Genomic DNA, 17,712 nt, shown 5'->3' on the forward strand with positions numbered 1-17,712 from the left:
GCAGGCTGCTGCCTGCAACATGCATCATGGAGAGGGGCGGGGCCAGACCTGACGTTGCCGCGTGCACGTCTTCAGCCTGGCCCTGGAGGAGAAGATGGAGTCTGTGACACGTGAACTTGCTGCAGGTGAATTCACTGTCGCTAGAATCACGACGAGAGGAGGGGGGAAACCAGAGGGTGGAAAGTGTTTGCAGAGGTTCAAGATTCTGATGGAAGTTCTAGCATCAGATGACGTTTTTTCCTGTTGTGTTATTTTAGTGTTTGAACTACAATGTGTGGAGTGAAAAGAAGCCCTGCTGGCACGTGTTTGACTTCTAGTTATTTATTATTTTGTGATTTTATTCAGTTCTTATTCACCCTGACACGCCTCAGTTCGTCTTCAAGTGTATTGTTTCAGTTGTTCGTATTGTTAACTGGCTTGAACAAATGTTTGTTTGGAGTTCCTGTCTGCTGAAAAGGGTGGTGAACTACAGAGTAAAGAAAATAAAACCAAAACAAGAACAAAATAAAATAAGAATATAAACGCAGCATTTTGGGGTTCCAAAAAGCCGCAGCAACCATTCAGGAAACCTCCCAACCTCCCTGTGGCCTCCCTGCCTTCAGGTGCCGACCCAACCAAAACACACAGTGAAGGAATAACAGTTCTGGGGCCACAAACAGGCGGCCGGCGGGCCAGATGGGGCCCGGGGGCCACCTTCTGAGGATCATTGACATGAACCAACTCATGGCGATGGTGTGGATAACAACAGTTACCAGGTCACCACAAATGTTCAGAGTTGCCATTTCTGATATCAAATATCCACTTTCTTCTTCCATTCTTATGAGGCCAATTATTATCCCAGTCATTATTGCTGTCATTGATATCTGTGTTTTGTTCATCACTGCTGTTACTGACCTGATGACTAATTTCTGTATTTTGTCTCCTTCTTTACTTGTTTATTCTCTTCAGTCTCCAACAGGACCTTTACAGGACAGAGATGTCCAGCACCCAGTGAAGGACTTTACTGAGCTCATGTGGAGAGACGCCTCTCACCTGGGACTTCCTCAGCTTCACTCCTCCTTCAGCGCTTCATCTCTTTTTCCTGTCATTTATGATTTATTTATCCACCCATTTATTTATTCTACTCCTTTTACAAGTACCTTCTTCAGATATGTCATTCATTAGCCTGCCATGATAGATATTGTGGCATTAATAAAACACGAGATACAAAGAAACTGAACAGAACACACACACACACACACACACACACACACACACACGCACAGTTTCTGCAAATATGGCTTCAGTTGCTTTGATTCTCGTGTCTTATTTCATGGTTCAGTTGTTGACACTTGGTCTTTTCTCACTGTTAACTTGTCTCTCCTGCTTCATGTAAAATAAAAGAACATTTTTAAAGTTGATCTGAAACTCAGGTGAGACCAGTTAGACTGTGGTGGCCCGACACTCTCTGGGTTTAGCAGCAGCTCAGTCACCACTTTTGATTGAACGACTGTGGTTCTACCAGCACACGAGAACTGGACAACAGTCCATTTATTGGACTTCTTTACAAACGGAACACAGAGCATCAGACCAGTTTAGGGCCGAGTGGAGTCGATCCAGAAATCCAGCTGCTGCGTCCAGGACATGAGCCAGTTGATTTGAGCCGTTTCAAACACACCTCTATCTTCAGCATGCAGATGAACAACAACAATGGATCGACATACATGTGCAAGCAGATCTTCTCAAACATGAACTACATCAAGTCAAAATACCGCACGCGGCTCACAGACGAGAGCTTGCAGTCCTGTGGGAAGATTAAATTTCATCTGACGTGCCCGATGTTGAGAAGCTGTCCAGCGATGTCCGAAAGCAGAAACCGCATTAAACGGGTGAGAACACAATCCTGTCATACGCACATATTTAAAAGTGCATACCTTTTTTATAAAGAGATTTATGGGTTTTTTTTACATATATTTGGAATGACACTTCGGGTTATTATTTTTTTTTATTGCTCAGGTCCGAGGATTGCTGCGCTTGTACTGTGCAATGCGTTTCTGTTGCTGAGATGACAGTGAAAAGAGAAGAGGAAGCTGCTGCATTGAACACTTGCACTGTCTTATTTGGCGTTTGCAGGAAACCACAGAGAAGAGGATAATGCACAGAAATCAAACTTGAACTGCCTTATTTGAATATATGTGCTTCAATGTTCAAAAAGCTACTCTACCGTGTTTTATTTTTTCAAAAGCTGCCTTTTAATTGAAGGCTGTTTTTATTCATAATAGTTTGAAAATGTAGCCTATTCATTTGTGTCTGTTGTCGCCATGAGAGGTAGAAAGAAAAGGATTTTCCTGCCTTTGTGTCATTTGCACTGACAGGCTACTTAACTTGGCATTTGCAGAACTGAGCAAGGCACAATGCACAGAAATGCCCTGAAATCGAAATTAAACTTGATTATTTTTTTTTTACGTAGCCTGCTTAGGGTACCTTTTCAAAAGGCTGCTGTTGAATTTTTATAATGGCAGGTTGCATTTTAATTTCAGCCGTTTTATTGCACTTTGTTGCCCAGATAATGAGGGGAAAAAAGAGGAAGCTTGTAATCTTATTGAGTTTAGAAGAGGATTGTGTTGTTATTGAGGTTAGATGCGAACTGCATTTCATTTCCATGGGAAGGTCTGAATTCAATTATTTTGGTTTTTTCAAATCCTCAGAATAAAAAAATAACATGAAAATTCAGACTTCTTTACCGTATTTGATTTCATCAATGCAACAAAACACATTACATCGATATTGCAATGAAAGTGAAACTTAAAGCACCAAATATTGTACAGCAGAGTAGTCATGTGGTGTGTCATTCTCTTCAGGCTGCAGGGAAAATTAACATTTAATCATGAATGCTCATCATTTATATCTAACCTTAATAGTCGGCTAATATAGCTGACATACACTTACAGCCTGTTTTGCCTTCATTATAAGGCTCGTATTGGGCTTTGAAGTTTTTGCGGCTCCAGACAGATTTGGTGTTTGCTTTATTGCTCCACTTTGGCCCTTTGAACATGTTGGGTTGCTGACCCCTGCCTGAAACTGTCCTCCTGTCACATGACAGGAGTCATCCAGTCATGTGACAGAATGACTCCAGTCATGTCAGTGATGTCACTTGGCAGGACTGTCATTGCCGTCACATTATAGAAAAGAATTCAGACTCCATATTTATTGAGCAGTTCTGGTCTTAAAACACTTGACAGCTACAGGAGATTCATGATGGCTCAGTATCTTCAAATCAGCACTGGACAGAAGGCTATGACTCCACTGGGTTGTTTGTTTGGAGCATTCAAAGATCTGGTGCATCTCGGTACCAGCTGTATTTATGCACTCAACGATCCTGGTGAATGGGATTCTGCTCCTCCATCTCTAAGGCTGACGGAGCAGGAGGAACTGACTGAGAGGAAAGCTGCCCTTGAGCAGCTTCAGTCCCTGTGTGAGGACACACAGGCAGAAAATGAGGATTTGAGGGAACAAGTTTCTGCTCTTGAATGTGAGAATAGAAGTGCAGTCCAGGAGATACAGAACCTCACTGCTGTGGTGTCCAACCTCCAAACAGTCCAAGACAAGAACCAGACTCAGATAGAAGATCTGAACACAACAGTCCACAGGCTTCTGCATGAAGGGAGGATCCCTCAGGAGGAGAACAATGAGCTCAGAAAAGAGCTGACCCTCGTTCAGTCTCTGAGGGAGAGTGAACAGGTGGAGATGAGATGTATCAAGGACAACCGGAATGAGAAGAATACTGAACTTGAGCAGCTCCAGTCTCTGTGTGACAAGAGATGGACAGAAAATCAGAATTTGTGTGGACAAGTTTCTTGTCTTGGACAAGAGAAGATCATTTCATATCAGGTGGTAGAGAACCTGTCTGCCATGGTGGGCAACCTTGAGTCTGTGAGGGAGGAGAACCAGACTCAGATTAGAAACCTGAACTCACAAGTCCACAATCTTCAGCTTGAGGTGAAGACAGTTTACAAGGAGAAGTGTGACCTCAAGTGTGAGCTCAAATTCATCCAGGCAGAGATGAACAAAATCAGAGACAAACTCACTGAGAAGAACAGGAAACTTGAACAGCTGAAATCCAGGAATGAGGAGAGAGAGGCAGAAAAAGGATATTTGAGGAGCCGAGTCTCTACTGCATCTCAGGAGACAGAGACCTTCACTGCTGAATTGGCCCACCTTGACTCAAGGAAGGACAAGGACTCCACAAAGACTGACAGTCTGAACGGTGAAGTTCAGATTGCTCAGAAGGAAATCCTGGGAAATCGTAATGATTTAAAAAGCTGTGTGCAACAGGAAAATCAGGACCTTCAAGCGAAGGTCCAGCAAACTTCTGAAGAGCAAAAAGACTCTCCCATACGTCCAGCCAGGGAAGAGCAACCGGATGCTCCCATATGTGCTTCTGCCATGGAGTCATGGGATTCTGCCCCATGTCCTGCAACTGAAAAGCAGAATGATGGGGGCACCCTGGAGACTGGACCTGCTACGGGTCAAACCAGAGGTTTACTGAGCCGTATGGCATCTGGTGTAAAAAAACCTCTGCGTTATTTGTTTTACTTTTATAATGTTTTATTTTATATATTTGTTTGGTTTTATTTGGTTACTTTAGATGATCCTGATCACAACAACAGTTGATCCCAGCTTGATTAGTTGTGTGCTTTGCAGTTTAAAGCACTTCAGCAATACCTGTGGGGTCCCTTATCCTCACTGACCGCAGGTATTCAACCTCACAGAGGGAGATTGTACCTTGCAGGTTGCAGCTCCTAGACTCTGGAACGCTCTCCCACTGGACATGAGGACACTGTGGACACCTTTAGAAGAAGCTAAAGACCCATTTGTTTGGTAATATTATTGTTCATGATGGAATCGTCCCTCTGTACCTGCCCACACAGGTCAAATGATTCCCTCTTTAAAACAGCTCTTCCATTACATGGATGTACATCACAACAGTCACAGCTCACAGATGCTTCTATTCCCTCCAGTGGGAGGCGCTACAAGTGACTGATAAGGGTCAGGGGGTCAGGCTTCGTTGAAGTAATGGATCTGGATGAGGTTGTTAGGGGAGGGATAAGGTAGTGGCAAAGTTCAGGCTGTAGTGGTGCTCAGCAGGGCAGGACAAAACATAACATCCTGATGGCATTGAGTGTGATTTCTGCAACAACCAATCAATGACAGCGGGTGGTGACCTGCTCATGTGACGCTTGTGTTGATGATTACTGGGTCTCCTCGATGCTCATTTATCATGAAATGAATCTCTCTGTGTGAAACACCTGAAGACTCCTGAGTTCTTTCACATGCTGGCATCTTTGAAACTCCCACTGGAACATTCACAACTGCTCCGTTATGTCTTTATATTAGAGGTGGACTTTTAAGATAATCAAGGGCTCCAGACTAAACGCTCAAAGGACCGGCCAGGGCTCAGAGCTGTTTTTGTTTCCTTTTCTCTTTTTTTGCCCTTGTGTGTTCTGTTTCTGGTTCATCAGTACGTGGCACTGTAAAGTGTCATGCAAGTCCAGGTCTCCAGCAATTCACGGCCATTTGCAGTCAACACAGAAAACTGGCCATGAGCCTACCCTAATCCTTCCAAATGCAGGGAGCATTTCAGCCGTCTTTACGGTCTGCATGAATGGCTGAAAGACTTCTGGACTGCAACTGGTTCTGGTTTTATCAGCAACTTTGACTGTTTTTGGACCGATCCTGTCCTTCACAGATCTGATGGCCCACACCCCAACATGAAAGGAGTTTGACAAAACTTCATGAAGTTCATTGCTTTTCATTCTGATTGATGCTCATGTCAGCATGACCCTGAACCAGTAGCCACTCCCACTCAACATGAAGAGCATCTTACCTCCCTCAATAATTTACCAGCCACCATACAGGTGTCAAGTACTCCAGTACATTACACAGCAAGACTGTCAAAAAAACCTGTTAGTATGTGTTTGCACAGGTGGGTTCTGTCTGACTTGATTACTATTAAAATACTTCCTGCTAGTCAGTTTAGTCACTCACTTTCAAAGGGTTGTCTGTGGAATCTAAGAGCCATCTTTAATTGGTAATGATTTTATTTTAGCACATTTTATTTTCCTTTTTGAAACTTGGTCAGAGTCTGAAGTTCCTCTCATTCAGGCGTCCTCATGGTCATAGTTTTTGGAATAATCTTAGGCTCTCCGGTTTTGGGCAGGGGGGGGGGGTGGTCTGCTTCACTTGGATAAATGCTGAGTGGAAATGGAAATCCTCAACAGTGTGATCTCATTATCACAAAAGTTTTAAAAAATTGACTCAAAGTGAGCTGGGTAGGACGCTGTCACAGAAGCTCAATGAATGAGTAGGTTCTCTTTTTCATGGGACGTGGATGAGAGTGAAACAAGAACTTTCTGTATTCAACAAGATTTTAGTTTGTTGGCATTTTTTCAAAGAGACCAACCAAATCTCTTAGTGGTGCAGATGTCTGATGACTCCACAGAGCAGACTGGAGCGCTCAGCCTCACTCACCTGTGTGAGACACAGCGGAGCCACCGTGTGTGATGGAGTTTCATTTTAGGCTCCAAGAGACTGGATTTAATTGGTGTTTTGAGGCCAACTGGCAGCGATGAATGACAGAACCATTGTTCCATGAGGGAGCTGGTGTCAGGTCAGTCCCTGTTTCTACAAGACCTCCTGCTTCAGAGACAAATGGTGAAACATTCAAGACTCAAATTCCTGTTCTTGTGACAATCCTGCACTCCTAAAGCAAAGCCTGTTCAATAAATGGTAGAGCAGAGTGGCGCAGCGGAAGCGTGCTGGGCCCATAACCCAGAGGTCGATGGATCAAAACCATCCTCTGCTAAATGAAAAGACCAAAATAAACGTAATTGTCTAGAGATGTTTATCTGTTAAAACAGGTTGGAGAAGAAACTGGTCTTCCTGCAGAACCACAAACCATTCTGAGTGTTAATAACAGTCTACTTTTGACTGAAGCAGAAGTTTACTGATAGAGGTGTTCAATTTAACCTCACTGATAAATTTCCATTTCTATACTGATGATCTGCAATGGTACGAGGGGGGTGGAGCCTATCCCAGCAGTTTTCGGGCAAGGGGCGGGGTTAATCCCGGATAAGTCGCCAGTCCATGGCGGGGCCAACACATATAAACAGAACGATTAAAAAAATGTTCATTCCCAGTTTTCAGTTAGAGACAGGATTTAAGTGTGGAAGATTTTTTTGTGTCTTCAATTTAATTCTAAGTGTTGTAAACTGTTTCAAAACTATTCTACGGTGAAACAGTTCAAGTGTTTTCTCATGAAGCTGAATGTTCTATTATATACTTTTTTATCGTGTTTCTTTCATGTCCTCCTGAGATTAAAGACAGAATTCTAGGTACAAATAAATACACCATCAAAGCCCTGATGATATCATCATAAATTCTGACTTTGATCTGGAGGCTCTTGCTTCAAATAAAATCAGTTGTTCCAGGGGAAAGTCTGCACATAAACACACAAACAAACACACACACACACACACACACACACACACATACACATACACACACACACACACACACACACACACGCTCCCAGTGAATAACACATATTTTTCATCACTTAAACCTCCAATGGAGGATTGAAAAAGATTCCACATGTTGGTCAACCAGAGAAGCTTCAACTGGTGAATCACACAACCATGCATGAAGGTCAAGCTGCATTATCTGCTGTGGCCATTAGCAGGGGAATTAGCTCAAATGGTAGAGCGCTCGCTTAGCATGCGAGAGGTAGAGGGATCGATGCCCTCATTCTCCAGAATACTTGTGCTTCTTCTTTTGTTGTTCAGAGGAGCTGCTGTGTGACGAATGCTGACGTTTGTCCACAAGTGTGAGAAAGGATCACCCTGCTACTGGAAATGTGAATGAACACGTGCTCAGGTCAAAGCTGGAATGAAACCAGTGACTTTGAACCACCCACATAGTGAAGGAGTTCATCCTGCAGGTTGAGGGCAGCTTTTAAATTAATTCAACATTGATTATGACCTTCATGCATGGTTGTGTGATTCACCAGTTGAAGCTTCTCTGGTTGACCAACATGTGGAATCTTTTTCAATCCTCCAGTGTGGTTTAAGTCAAGGCAATTTTATTTGTAGAGCCCGTTTTCACAAACACTTTGTCTAAAAGGGCTTTAAATGACATCATAACAACATCCTCTGCCCTTAGACCTCCACATCAACTGAGGAAAAACTCCATCGAAAAACCAAGCCAGCTTGATTGGGGACTGGATGGCAGACTGTTTCATGGGAGGGGAGTTCAGGATGGTGTAACAGAAGGGAAAAAAGGGGGGTAGGAGGGCAATGAAGGTGGCGCTTGGAGCAGAGAGATGGAGCTCCAGTAGATCTGTGGAAACACAGAGAGACTGAGAGAAACCAAGGCCAAACTACAAAGGGCAACAAGTAATGGTAATGACAGTTCCAAAATGTGCGGGGAGGAGAGGAGGGGATGAAAAATATGGGTTAGTCACTGGGAGTGTGTGTGTGTGTGTGTGTGTGTGTGTGTGTGTGTGTGTGTGTGCGCAGACTTTCCCTTGTAACAAGTGATTTGATTTGGAAACCATCTTTTCTAAATCTCCCTCCAAAAACCCTCTTTTGCATCTTTGTACCACAGTTGTGTCCTCATCAGGCACCACAGTATCCAGTATGTTCAGTTCAAACAAGTCGTTCTTGATTGATGTTCATGTTGAATGATGATGTCATCATTGATTCTCCTAGAATCATCTGAACAAACCCTCCCTCAACATCATGAAGCAAAACATATTCACATTAGTGATTCCATTGATGAAGTGAAAAGCTGAGTTCATCAGACTGGTCTGATAGGATCAACTACTGTTGGTTCTGGTGTGGACACAGCAACCTGTCAGGAAACATGAGTCAGATCAAAGTCAAGATTAAAGCAAGAGCCTCCAGATCCAAGTCAGAATTAACGATGATGTCATCAGGGCTTTGATGGTGTATTTATTTGTACCTAAAATTCTGTCTTTGATCTCAGGAGGACATGAAAGAAATAATAAAAAGTATATAAGAGCACATTCAGCTTCATTAGAAAACACTTGAACTGTTTAGTAGTAGAATTTGTTTAAAACAGTTTACAACACTTAGTGACAGGATTTAAGTGTGGAAGCTTTTTTTGTATTTTCAAATTAATCCGAACTTAAACTGGGGATGAGCAGTTTTAGGTAGTTCATATTCTAATATAAAGAGGAAGTCTTGTCATTCACTTTTGGAAAAAAAGAGAAAAACTATGTGAAGGTCCTGGCCCCAGCTCCAGATGGTAGAGACAGATAGAGAGAGATGAGGAAGCAAAGAAGTGTTCTGATCCTCTTCAGTGCTCTGGTGTTGTTGAGTTCTTCTCAGCTACGTCATGAAGACGTGCTGGCAGTGGGCGCTGGTGGAAGTTTGCAGCACTCACTGGAAAGTCCTGAGGCTCGTCCCATTCTGAAGCAGCAGCTGCTCCAAGCCAGATGACTCTTTGACTCTCTTGTGTAGGAGTGAAGGACAAAATCAAAATAAAGAATTGTTACTGTTTCCATGGAGCACATTCCTCTTGTTCTGATACAAAAACTCATCAGCTTCTATCATGTAGTTACAGAAATGTTGATGACACTGGGATGTTTGGTTTGAATGCTGTCACTGTCAAGTGCCAGTTCATGATTTTGCAGAAAATCCAACATGGTGGAGCAGTGGTCAGGACTGTCCCCTCACAGCAAGGAGGTTCTGGGTTTGAGCCCTGTCTCCAGCACAGGGTCTTTCTGGGTGAGTCTGCATGTTCTCCCTGTGCCTGTGTGGGTTCTCTCTGGTACGCCAGCTTCCTCCCACAGTCCAAAGAAATCAAGAGGGGATGAGGTGTCGTGGCAGAAAAAGGTGGATGAGAGGAATCAGAAGACTGAGTGTCACTTGCCAGATGGGGGACCTCTTTATTCTCAGCAATGAACCCTACGAGCAATGCAGTCAGAGATGTCTTCCAATGATACAGAAGATGATACACATTTTTATACTGATTTCAGGCTGTGTGTGTGTGTGTTTGTGTGACATGATGGACTTTATACTATCTTCAAGTACCAGAAAGGAATTGGACATTCCTGGATATGCAAAAGTAGAGAAGTCGCGCACATCCCATGAATAGGTGCTGGACTACACATCAATATAGAAAGGCAAAAATGAGTCCGCACACATCAGCTCACTTTTGTGCATTTATTTAGCACATCACCAAACAGCGGCGTTTGGAGCGTAGCTGCTCTTCTTCATGCTAAATCCTGTGTACAGGACGCCATCTTTTAATCTACCCCGAGGGGTCACATGATAAGGATTTTTTTTTCCACTACTCACACCGTGACAAATAAATACATACATATGTAAAAAAATCTGTGTTGGCCCTGCCATGGACTGGTGACCCATCCAGGGTGAACCCCACCTCTTGCCCAAAGGCTGATGGGATAGGCTCCACCCCCCAAACCATTGCAGATAATCAGTATAGACATGGAAATTTATCTGTTAGTTTGAATCACAAACATCTAAATAAATTTCCATCCATCGTCTTCCACTTATTCCTACTTTAAGGGTCGCAGGGGGCTGGAGCCTATCCCAGCATCAACGGGCGAGAGGCTGGGTTCACCCTGGATAGGTCACCAGTCCATAGCAAGGCCAACATACAGAGACAAACAACCATTCACACTCACATTCATACCATACGGTCAATTTAGAGTATCAATAAGCCAAGTGCCCAATTGCATGTCTTTGGATGGTGGGAAGAAGCCAGAGGACCATAGAAAACACACACAGGCACAGGGAGGACATGCAAACTCACACAGAAAGATCCCGTGGCCAAGCCGGGACTCGAATCCAGAACCTTCTTGCTATGAGGCAACAGTGCTGACCACTGCACCACCATGCAGCCTCCTTCAAAAATATATATTGAGATATTTATTTAATTCATATATATATATATATATATATATATATATATATATATATATATATAAACTTCTGCTTCAGTCAAAAGTAGACTGTTATTAACACTCAGAATGGTTTGTGTTTCTGCAGGAAGACCAGTTTCTTTTCCACCCTGTTTTAAAAGATAAACATCTCTAAATAATCAGGTTTATTTTGGTCTTTTCATTTAGCAGAGGATGGTTTCGATCCATCGACCTCTGGGTTATGGGCCCAGCACGCTTCCGCTGCGCCACTCTGCTCTACCATTTGTTGAACAGGCTTTGCTTTAGGAGTGCAGGATTGTGACAAGAACAGGAATTTGAGTCTTGAATGTTAGTTCAAAGAATAACATTATAAGAGAATTAGAATGTTAGTTAGTCACTGGGAGTGTGTGTGTGTGTGTGTGTGTGTGTGTGTGTGTGTGTGTGTGTGTGTGTGTGTGTGTGTTGATGTGCAGACTTTCCCTTGTAACAACTGATTTGATTTGGAAACCATCTTTTCTAAATCTCCCTCCAAAAACCATCTTTTGCAACTTTGTACCACAGTTGTGTCCTCATCAGGCACCACAGTATCCAGTATGTTCAGTTCAAACAAGTCGTTCTTGATTGATGTTCATGTTAAATGATGATGTCATCATTGATTCTCCTAGAATCATCTGAACAAACCCTCCCTCAACATCATGAAGCAAAACATATTCACATTAGTGATTCCATTGATGAAGTGAAAAGCTGAGCTCATCAGACTGGTCTGATAGGATCAACTACTGTTGGCTCTGGAGTGGAAACAGCAACCTGTCAGGAAACATGAGTCAGATCAAAGTCAAGATTAAAGCAAGAGCCTCCAGATCCAAGTCAGAATTAACGATGATGTCATCAGGGTTTGATAGTGTATTTATTTGTACCTACAATTCTGTCTTTGATATCAGGAGGACATGAAAGAAACAATAAAAAGTATATAAGAGCACATTCAGCTTCATTAGAAAACATTTTGACTGTTTAATAGTAGAATTTGTTCAGAACGCTTAGAATTAAATTGAAGATACAAAAACTCTTTCACACTTAAATTCTGTCTCTAACTGAAAACTGGGGATGAACATTTTTATAAACAGTCAGTTTATATGTGTTGGCCCTGCCACGGACTGGCGACCTCTCCAGGATAAACCCCACCCTTCGCCCGAAAAACTGCTGGGATAGGCTCCACCCCCCAAGAACCTTTGCAGATCATCAGTATAGAAATGGAAATTTATCTGTGAGTTAAATTGAACACCTCTAGCAGTAAACTTCTGCTTCAGTCAAAAGAAGACTGTTATTAACACTCAGAATGGTTTGTGGTTCTGCAGGAAGACCAGTTTCTTTTCCACCCTGTTTTAACAGATAAACATCTCTAAACAATCAGGTTTATTTTGTTCTTCTCATTTAGCAGAGGATGGTTTCGATCCATCGACCTCTGGGTTATGGGCCCAGCACGCTGCCGCTGCGCCACTCTGCTCTACCATTTATTGAACAGGCTTTGCTTTAGGAGTGCAGGATTGTGACAAGAACAGGAATTTGAGTCTTGAATGTTTCACCATTTGTCTCTGAAGCAGGAGGTCTTGTAGAAACAGGGACTGACCTGACACCAGCTCCCTCATGGAACAATGGGTCATTCATTCATCGCTGCCAGTCGGCCTCAAAACACAAAAAACACACAAAACACCAATTAAATCCAGTCTCTTGGAGCCTAAAATGAAACTCCATCACACACGGTGGCTCCGCTGTGGCTCACACAGGTGAGTGAGGCTGAGCGCTCCAGTCTGCTCTGTAGAGTCATCAGACATCTGCACCACTCAGAGATTTTGTTGGTCTCTTTGAAAAAATGCCAAAAAAATAAAATCCTGTTGAATCCAGGAAGTTCTTGTTTCACTCTCATCCACGTCCCATGAAAAAGAGAACCTACTCATTCATTCAGCTTCTGTGACAGCGTCCTACCCAGCTCACTTTGAGTCCATTTTTTAAAACCTTTGTGATAACGAGATCACACTGTTGAGGATTTCCATTTCCACTCAGCATTTATCCAAGTGAAGCAGCCCCCCCCCCCCGCCCCCAACCAGAGAGCCTAAGATTATTCCAAAAACTATGACCATGAGGACGCCTGAATGAGAGGAACTTCAGAATCTGACCAAGTTTCAACAAGGAAAATAAAATGTGATGAAATAAAATCATTAACAATAAAAGATTGCTCTTAGATACTACTGTTACACCGGCCTGCGCTCCCCTTCCATAAACCAGTCTGCCATCCAGTCCCCCATCAAGCTGGCTTGCTCTCCCTGCCTCCCCTTCCAGATGCTTCCTTCTTCATCTGTTATTAACATTTCCATGTTTCTCACATTCTGCATTGTAAACTGTTTTCTTGTCCGTAACAACATCTACTGCACGTCTGTCTGTCCTGGGTGAGGGATCCCTCCTCTGTTGCTCACCCTGAGGTTTCTCAGATTTTTGCCCTGTTAAAAAGGTTTTCTTTGGAGATTTTCCTCAGTCCTTCCCTGTCCTTCACCAGATGGTGACGGAGGAAGTGAGGATGGACTCAGTGATGGCTGTGTAGAAGTGCACCATCATTGTCTTTGGCAGACAGAATTTCTTCAGCTGCTGCAGGAAGCACATCCTCTGCTATGGTTTCTTGATGAGGGAGCTGATGTTTGGCTCCCACTTGAGGTCCTGGGAGATGATGGTCCCCAGGAAGCGGAGACACTCCACAGTGTCAATGGTGGAGTGACAGAGGGTGATGGGGGCAGGGCTGAGTTCTTTCTTAAGTCCACAACCATCTCCACTGTTTTCGAGCGCTGAGCTCTCAGTTCACTGGAAAGTCCTGAGGCTCGTCCCATTCTGAAGCAGCAGCTGCTCCAAGCCAGCCAACACTTTAACTCTCTTGTGTAGGAGTGAAGAAATCAAAATCAAAATTAAGAATAATGACTGTTTTATCAGGGCACATTTCTCCTGTTTCTGATTCAAAAACGTAACAGATCCCATCATTTAATTTTCAGGAAATGTTGATGACACACAGGAAATTTTTGATTTTGTGCCATCAGTCAAGCGCCAGCTTAACATGTGAGAGGCAGCAGGATCCATACATGTATTAATTTTTACAGTAGCAAAGGGAGGCAACCTTGTAGGATTCAGTTGAGTTTTGTCAAAGGTTCACACTTAAGGTGTGAAAACGTTTGAGTAAGAAGTTTGAACTGAACTAACCAGGAGTTGAACCTACAGTCTTCCGTCCAGTCATGACCCCGGGGTAACCAATAGTGACAGATCTCCCATCAATCCATCCATCCATTTTGTACCACTTACTCTGTTAAGAATCACGGGGGGAGGGAGGGCGGGGTGGAGCCTATCCCAACAGCCTTCCCCCTGGATGGGTCACCAGTCCATGGCAGGGCCAACACATAGAGACAGACAACCATTGGCTCTCCCAGCCACGCCTACAGTCAATTTAGAGTCTAGATTAACCTGGTCCCCTCTTGATGTCTTTGGACTGTGGGAGGAAGCTGGAGTAACAGAGAGAACCCAAGCAGGAACAGGGAGAACATGGAGACTCACCCAGAAAGACCCCGTGCTCCAGCCGGGGCTCAAACCAGGAACCTTTTTACTGTGAGGCGAAAGTCCTGACCACTGCACCACCGTGCTGCTCTGATTGAATCCCTGACATTGAAACAAGACCTTCATGTATTTATGGATGACATCACAAATACGAGCCTTCACAGTCTGTCAGGTGGTAGAATTCAGTCACCACCAATGACATCAGAGTCAGAACTTAGACATCAAAGCCAGAGATTAAAGTCTCTCTTCTAAAACAAGAATACAGTGTAATATCCTGCAAAATATTAAATCGGTTCCCATCCTTGGAAATATATTTGTAATATTGTTTATGGTACTGCAATAATAATGGAGCATCTGTGACAATGTAATGATAGATATTTCAAGGAGTAAAAAGAATTCTGATCAAAGAATTTTGAGATCAGTTTGATCCTTTGTGATGGGAGGGGAGGCATCGAGGCTTCTCTCTCTCTCTCCTCTCCTGCACTGCATGCTGGGAGTCTGAGTGTGTGAGTGGCTGTGGAGTGTTTAGTGCAGCTGAATGAGGGGGGAAACTTTGTGACACCTTGTTTCCAGTTTCTGCATGTTTTTCTTGGTGACAGGTAAGAGGTGTTTAATTCAATGATTTGTGGTTCTTGTTGAAAGGACTTAATTCGTGGCGTTTGTGCTGGGAACCATGGTGTCCCTCCCTGAGGAGGGCTCGCCTCCCATGTCGATCAGACACGGGGTCAGAGTCGTGGCTGATGCTCGGGACACTGGGGAACAGGTTCAGGTGATCAGATGGGACACATTAACATCACGTGGCTCTCGGATGAGTAAAGCCGTGGGGGCTTTTGTCCGGGAGGAGTGTTTGGTTCACCTGTCGGTTGACAAAGTCCTGGTGCTTGATACCGTTTCACGGCTGTATGTGCCATCGACCTGTATCACCATGTCAGGTGTTCTCCTTGGGACTCGGCGAGAGCAGTCGCACTCCTCCTCTCTCTCCTCCTCTTCTTTTCTGTCTGACTGTCATTCTTTGTGACGCAAATGGCATGTACTATCCTCCCCCGTGTGTTCCTGACCCCTGCCTCTGCCCTCTCCACCTCCCTTGGGGTGGCAGCGCCAACCTTGTAGTCTGGCTGCAAGCCTCACTCTCACTTGCCTCTACTGGGTCAACGGACTGTTCAAGTTTAGCGTACATTCACTACAAATGTATATGTGCTGCTGTTAATTATGAAGTGTACCATTATTACGATTAACCTGTAATAGTTGTGACTGTGTGTGTTAGCTGTATCAGGCATTTGAGTGTGGAATGGAATTTCCCCTTGGCGATTAATAAAGCATCTATCTATCTATCTATCTATCTATCTATCTATCTATCTATCTATCTATCTATCTATCTATCTATCTATCTATCTATCTTCCTCCTTTCATCCCAAACCAGATGATTGAAAAAGAACTGACGCAGTTGCAAGTGGTTTCAGAACAGTTCGTCTGGGCTGTAAAGACGCCAGACTGCAGCACGTTTGCCATGGTTCAACATCATGAAGTATGAGATGCCAGACTGCAGCACGTTCAGTCGTATTTAAATGATCCCTTGCAAACTCTGGAGGTGTCCTTTAAAGTAAAGTTTGAAAACAGGTTCTACACTGTGTATGCTAGTTCTGGCAACATGAAATGCTTTGAATGGGGTGACACTGGTCACAAATGTTCATCCTGCCCACACAGGGACCAAGCATACAACAACAGGCTTCTTAGGGCCACAATGTCACCTGTAGGTTCCTCAGACCATCATTTGCTTGTGGTAGATACTTCCTTGCAGGTGACTTCTTGACACTGTCCATACTGGCATTTTAATGTGAGGCTGATTCATAACCAAAATTTTGAACAGTTCTTCTCTGATTTCTGGGGGCAGTGGAGGCTGAGAAAAAAATGATTTTGAAAACTGAGCTTGGTGGTGGGAGGTCGAAAAAAACACAAATCAAAATTTTCATCCAGCAGTACACGAAACACACGGGTGGCATGGAGGATTTGAACAGCTTGAGAAAGAAGTTAAGGTCCTGGAAGATGACGACACACGAGAGAAAGATGGCAGAACGCTCCCATTGCAAGGCAGGTGCGACCGGTGCCGGAAACGCCACTTCAAAATTAATCAATAATCGACCTGGTTTTTGTTTTAACATTAAGATTAAACAGCGCAGATTTATAACTGATTTGATACAGTCGGCCATAATTGCAAGTTACATCGTTACAGTTCTGGCTTTGTCTGTGCATTGTTGTTGGATAACAACGAATCTACACCAGCAAAAACAAAATGAACTTGCTACCTTTGATCCACGGAGTCAATACATCTCATACTCCATGATGTTGAACCATGGCAAAGCGGCTTCCCCGACGAGGCAGATTCAATCCAGGGAGAGAGAAGGACCATCAGAACAACTGAGAAGATCTCTCGGATACCTCGTTATGACGCTGCTACTTGCAGGAGATATCCACCGAAACCCTGGGTCTATCTTCAGCTGTCGCGGTGACCTATGGGCTGCTTCTAACAAAGCACTTTAACCTCACTCAACTAATCCAAGGCCCCACCAGAATCACACCATCATCTCAAACACAAATTGATTTCATATTTAGTAATAAGCCAGAGAGAATAACAAAAACATTTAATTTCTTAACTGGATTATCAGATCATAATTTAACATTGATATCAAGGAAATTAACAAAACAAAGGTTTATGTACCGACAGGAAAATAGAAGAACCTCAAGTATTGTACCAAAGAGACTTATTAGTGAATTTGAATGTCAGTTTAAGCAACAGAATTGGAATGAGATCTTGTCTACTAGGGAGCTTGAAAATGCCTCTGAGAACCGAATGACTATTATTAACAGGATTAAGGCGATTTTAGCAAAAATGTTACATTCTCAAGAAAAACCAAAAATCTACCTTGGCTTTGTGATCAAGTTTGGGACTTAATGCGTCAAAGGGATCACGCATTGAAAATTGTACTTAAATCTGGGTTAGCAAGTGATAGGAGAACCTTTCAGCAGCTACATAACAAAGTAGTGAATAAATTGAGAAAGGCCAAAGCAAATTTTTTTATTAACATTATAAATGACCTAACCCTAACCCAGGGAACTCCAGGAAAACATGGCAAAATATGAATAGAGCTCTTAAGAAAGACAGCAATAAAAAAAATATA

At 43.3% G+C, this 17,712-nt stretch overlaps 4 non-coding genes across 4 annotated transcripts; 2 read left to right on the forward strand and 2 right to left on the reverse strand.

Annotated features, from left to right (window-relative positions):
- The first annotated feature begins 6,772 nt into the window (after window positions 1-6,772).
- trnam-cau (transfer RNA methionine (anticodon CAU)) lies at window positions 6,773-6,844 on the forward strand. The gene has a single exon. It is a non-coding gene; the product is annotated as a tRNA-Met (tRNA).
- Window positions 6,845-7,719: 875 nt separating this feature from the next.
- On the forward strand, window positions 7,720-7,792 carry trnaa-agc (transfer RNA alanine (anticodon AGC)). Its single transcript has one exon. It is a non-coding gene; the product is annotated as a tRNA-Ala (tRNA).
- A 3,360-nt stretch (window positions 7,793-11,152) lies between these two features.
- Window positions 11,153-11,224, reverse strand: trnam-cau (transfer RNA methionine (anticodon CAU)). The gene has a single exon. It is a non-coding gene; the product is annotated as a tRNA-Met (tRNA).
- Window positions 11,225-12,380: 1,156 nt separating this feature from the next.
- trnam-cau (transfer RNA methionine (anticodon CAU)) lies at window positions 12,381-12,452 on the reverse strand. Its single transcript has one exon. It is a non-coding gene; the product is annotated as a tRNA-Met (tRNA).
- Window positions 12,453-17,712: the final 5,260 nt, after the last annotated feature.

Source organism: Aulostomus chinensis, chromosome 15 (genome assembly GCF_037954235.1).
Source record: "Aulostomus chinensis isolate RoL2024-O1b breed Wild chromosome 15, RoL_Achi_v1.0, whole genome shotgun sequence".
Lineage (NCBI taxonomy): Eukaryota > Metazoa > Chordata > Actinopteri > Syngnathiformes > Aulostomidae > Aulostomus > Aulostomus chinensis.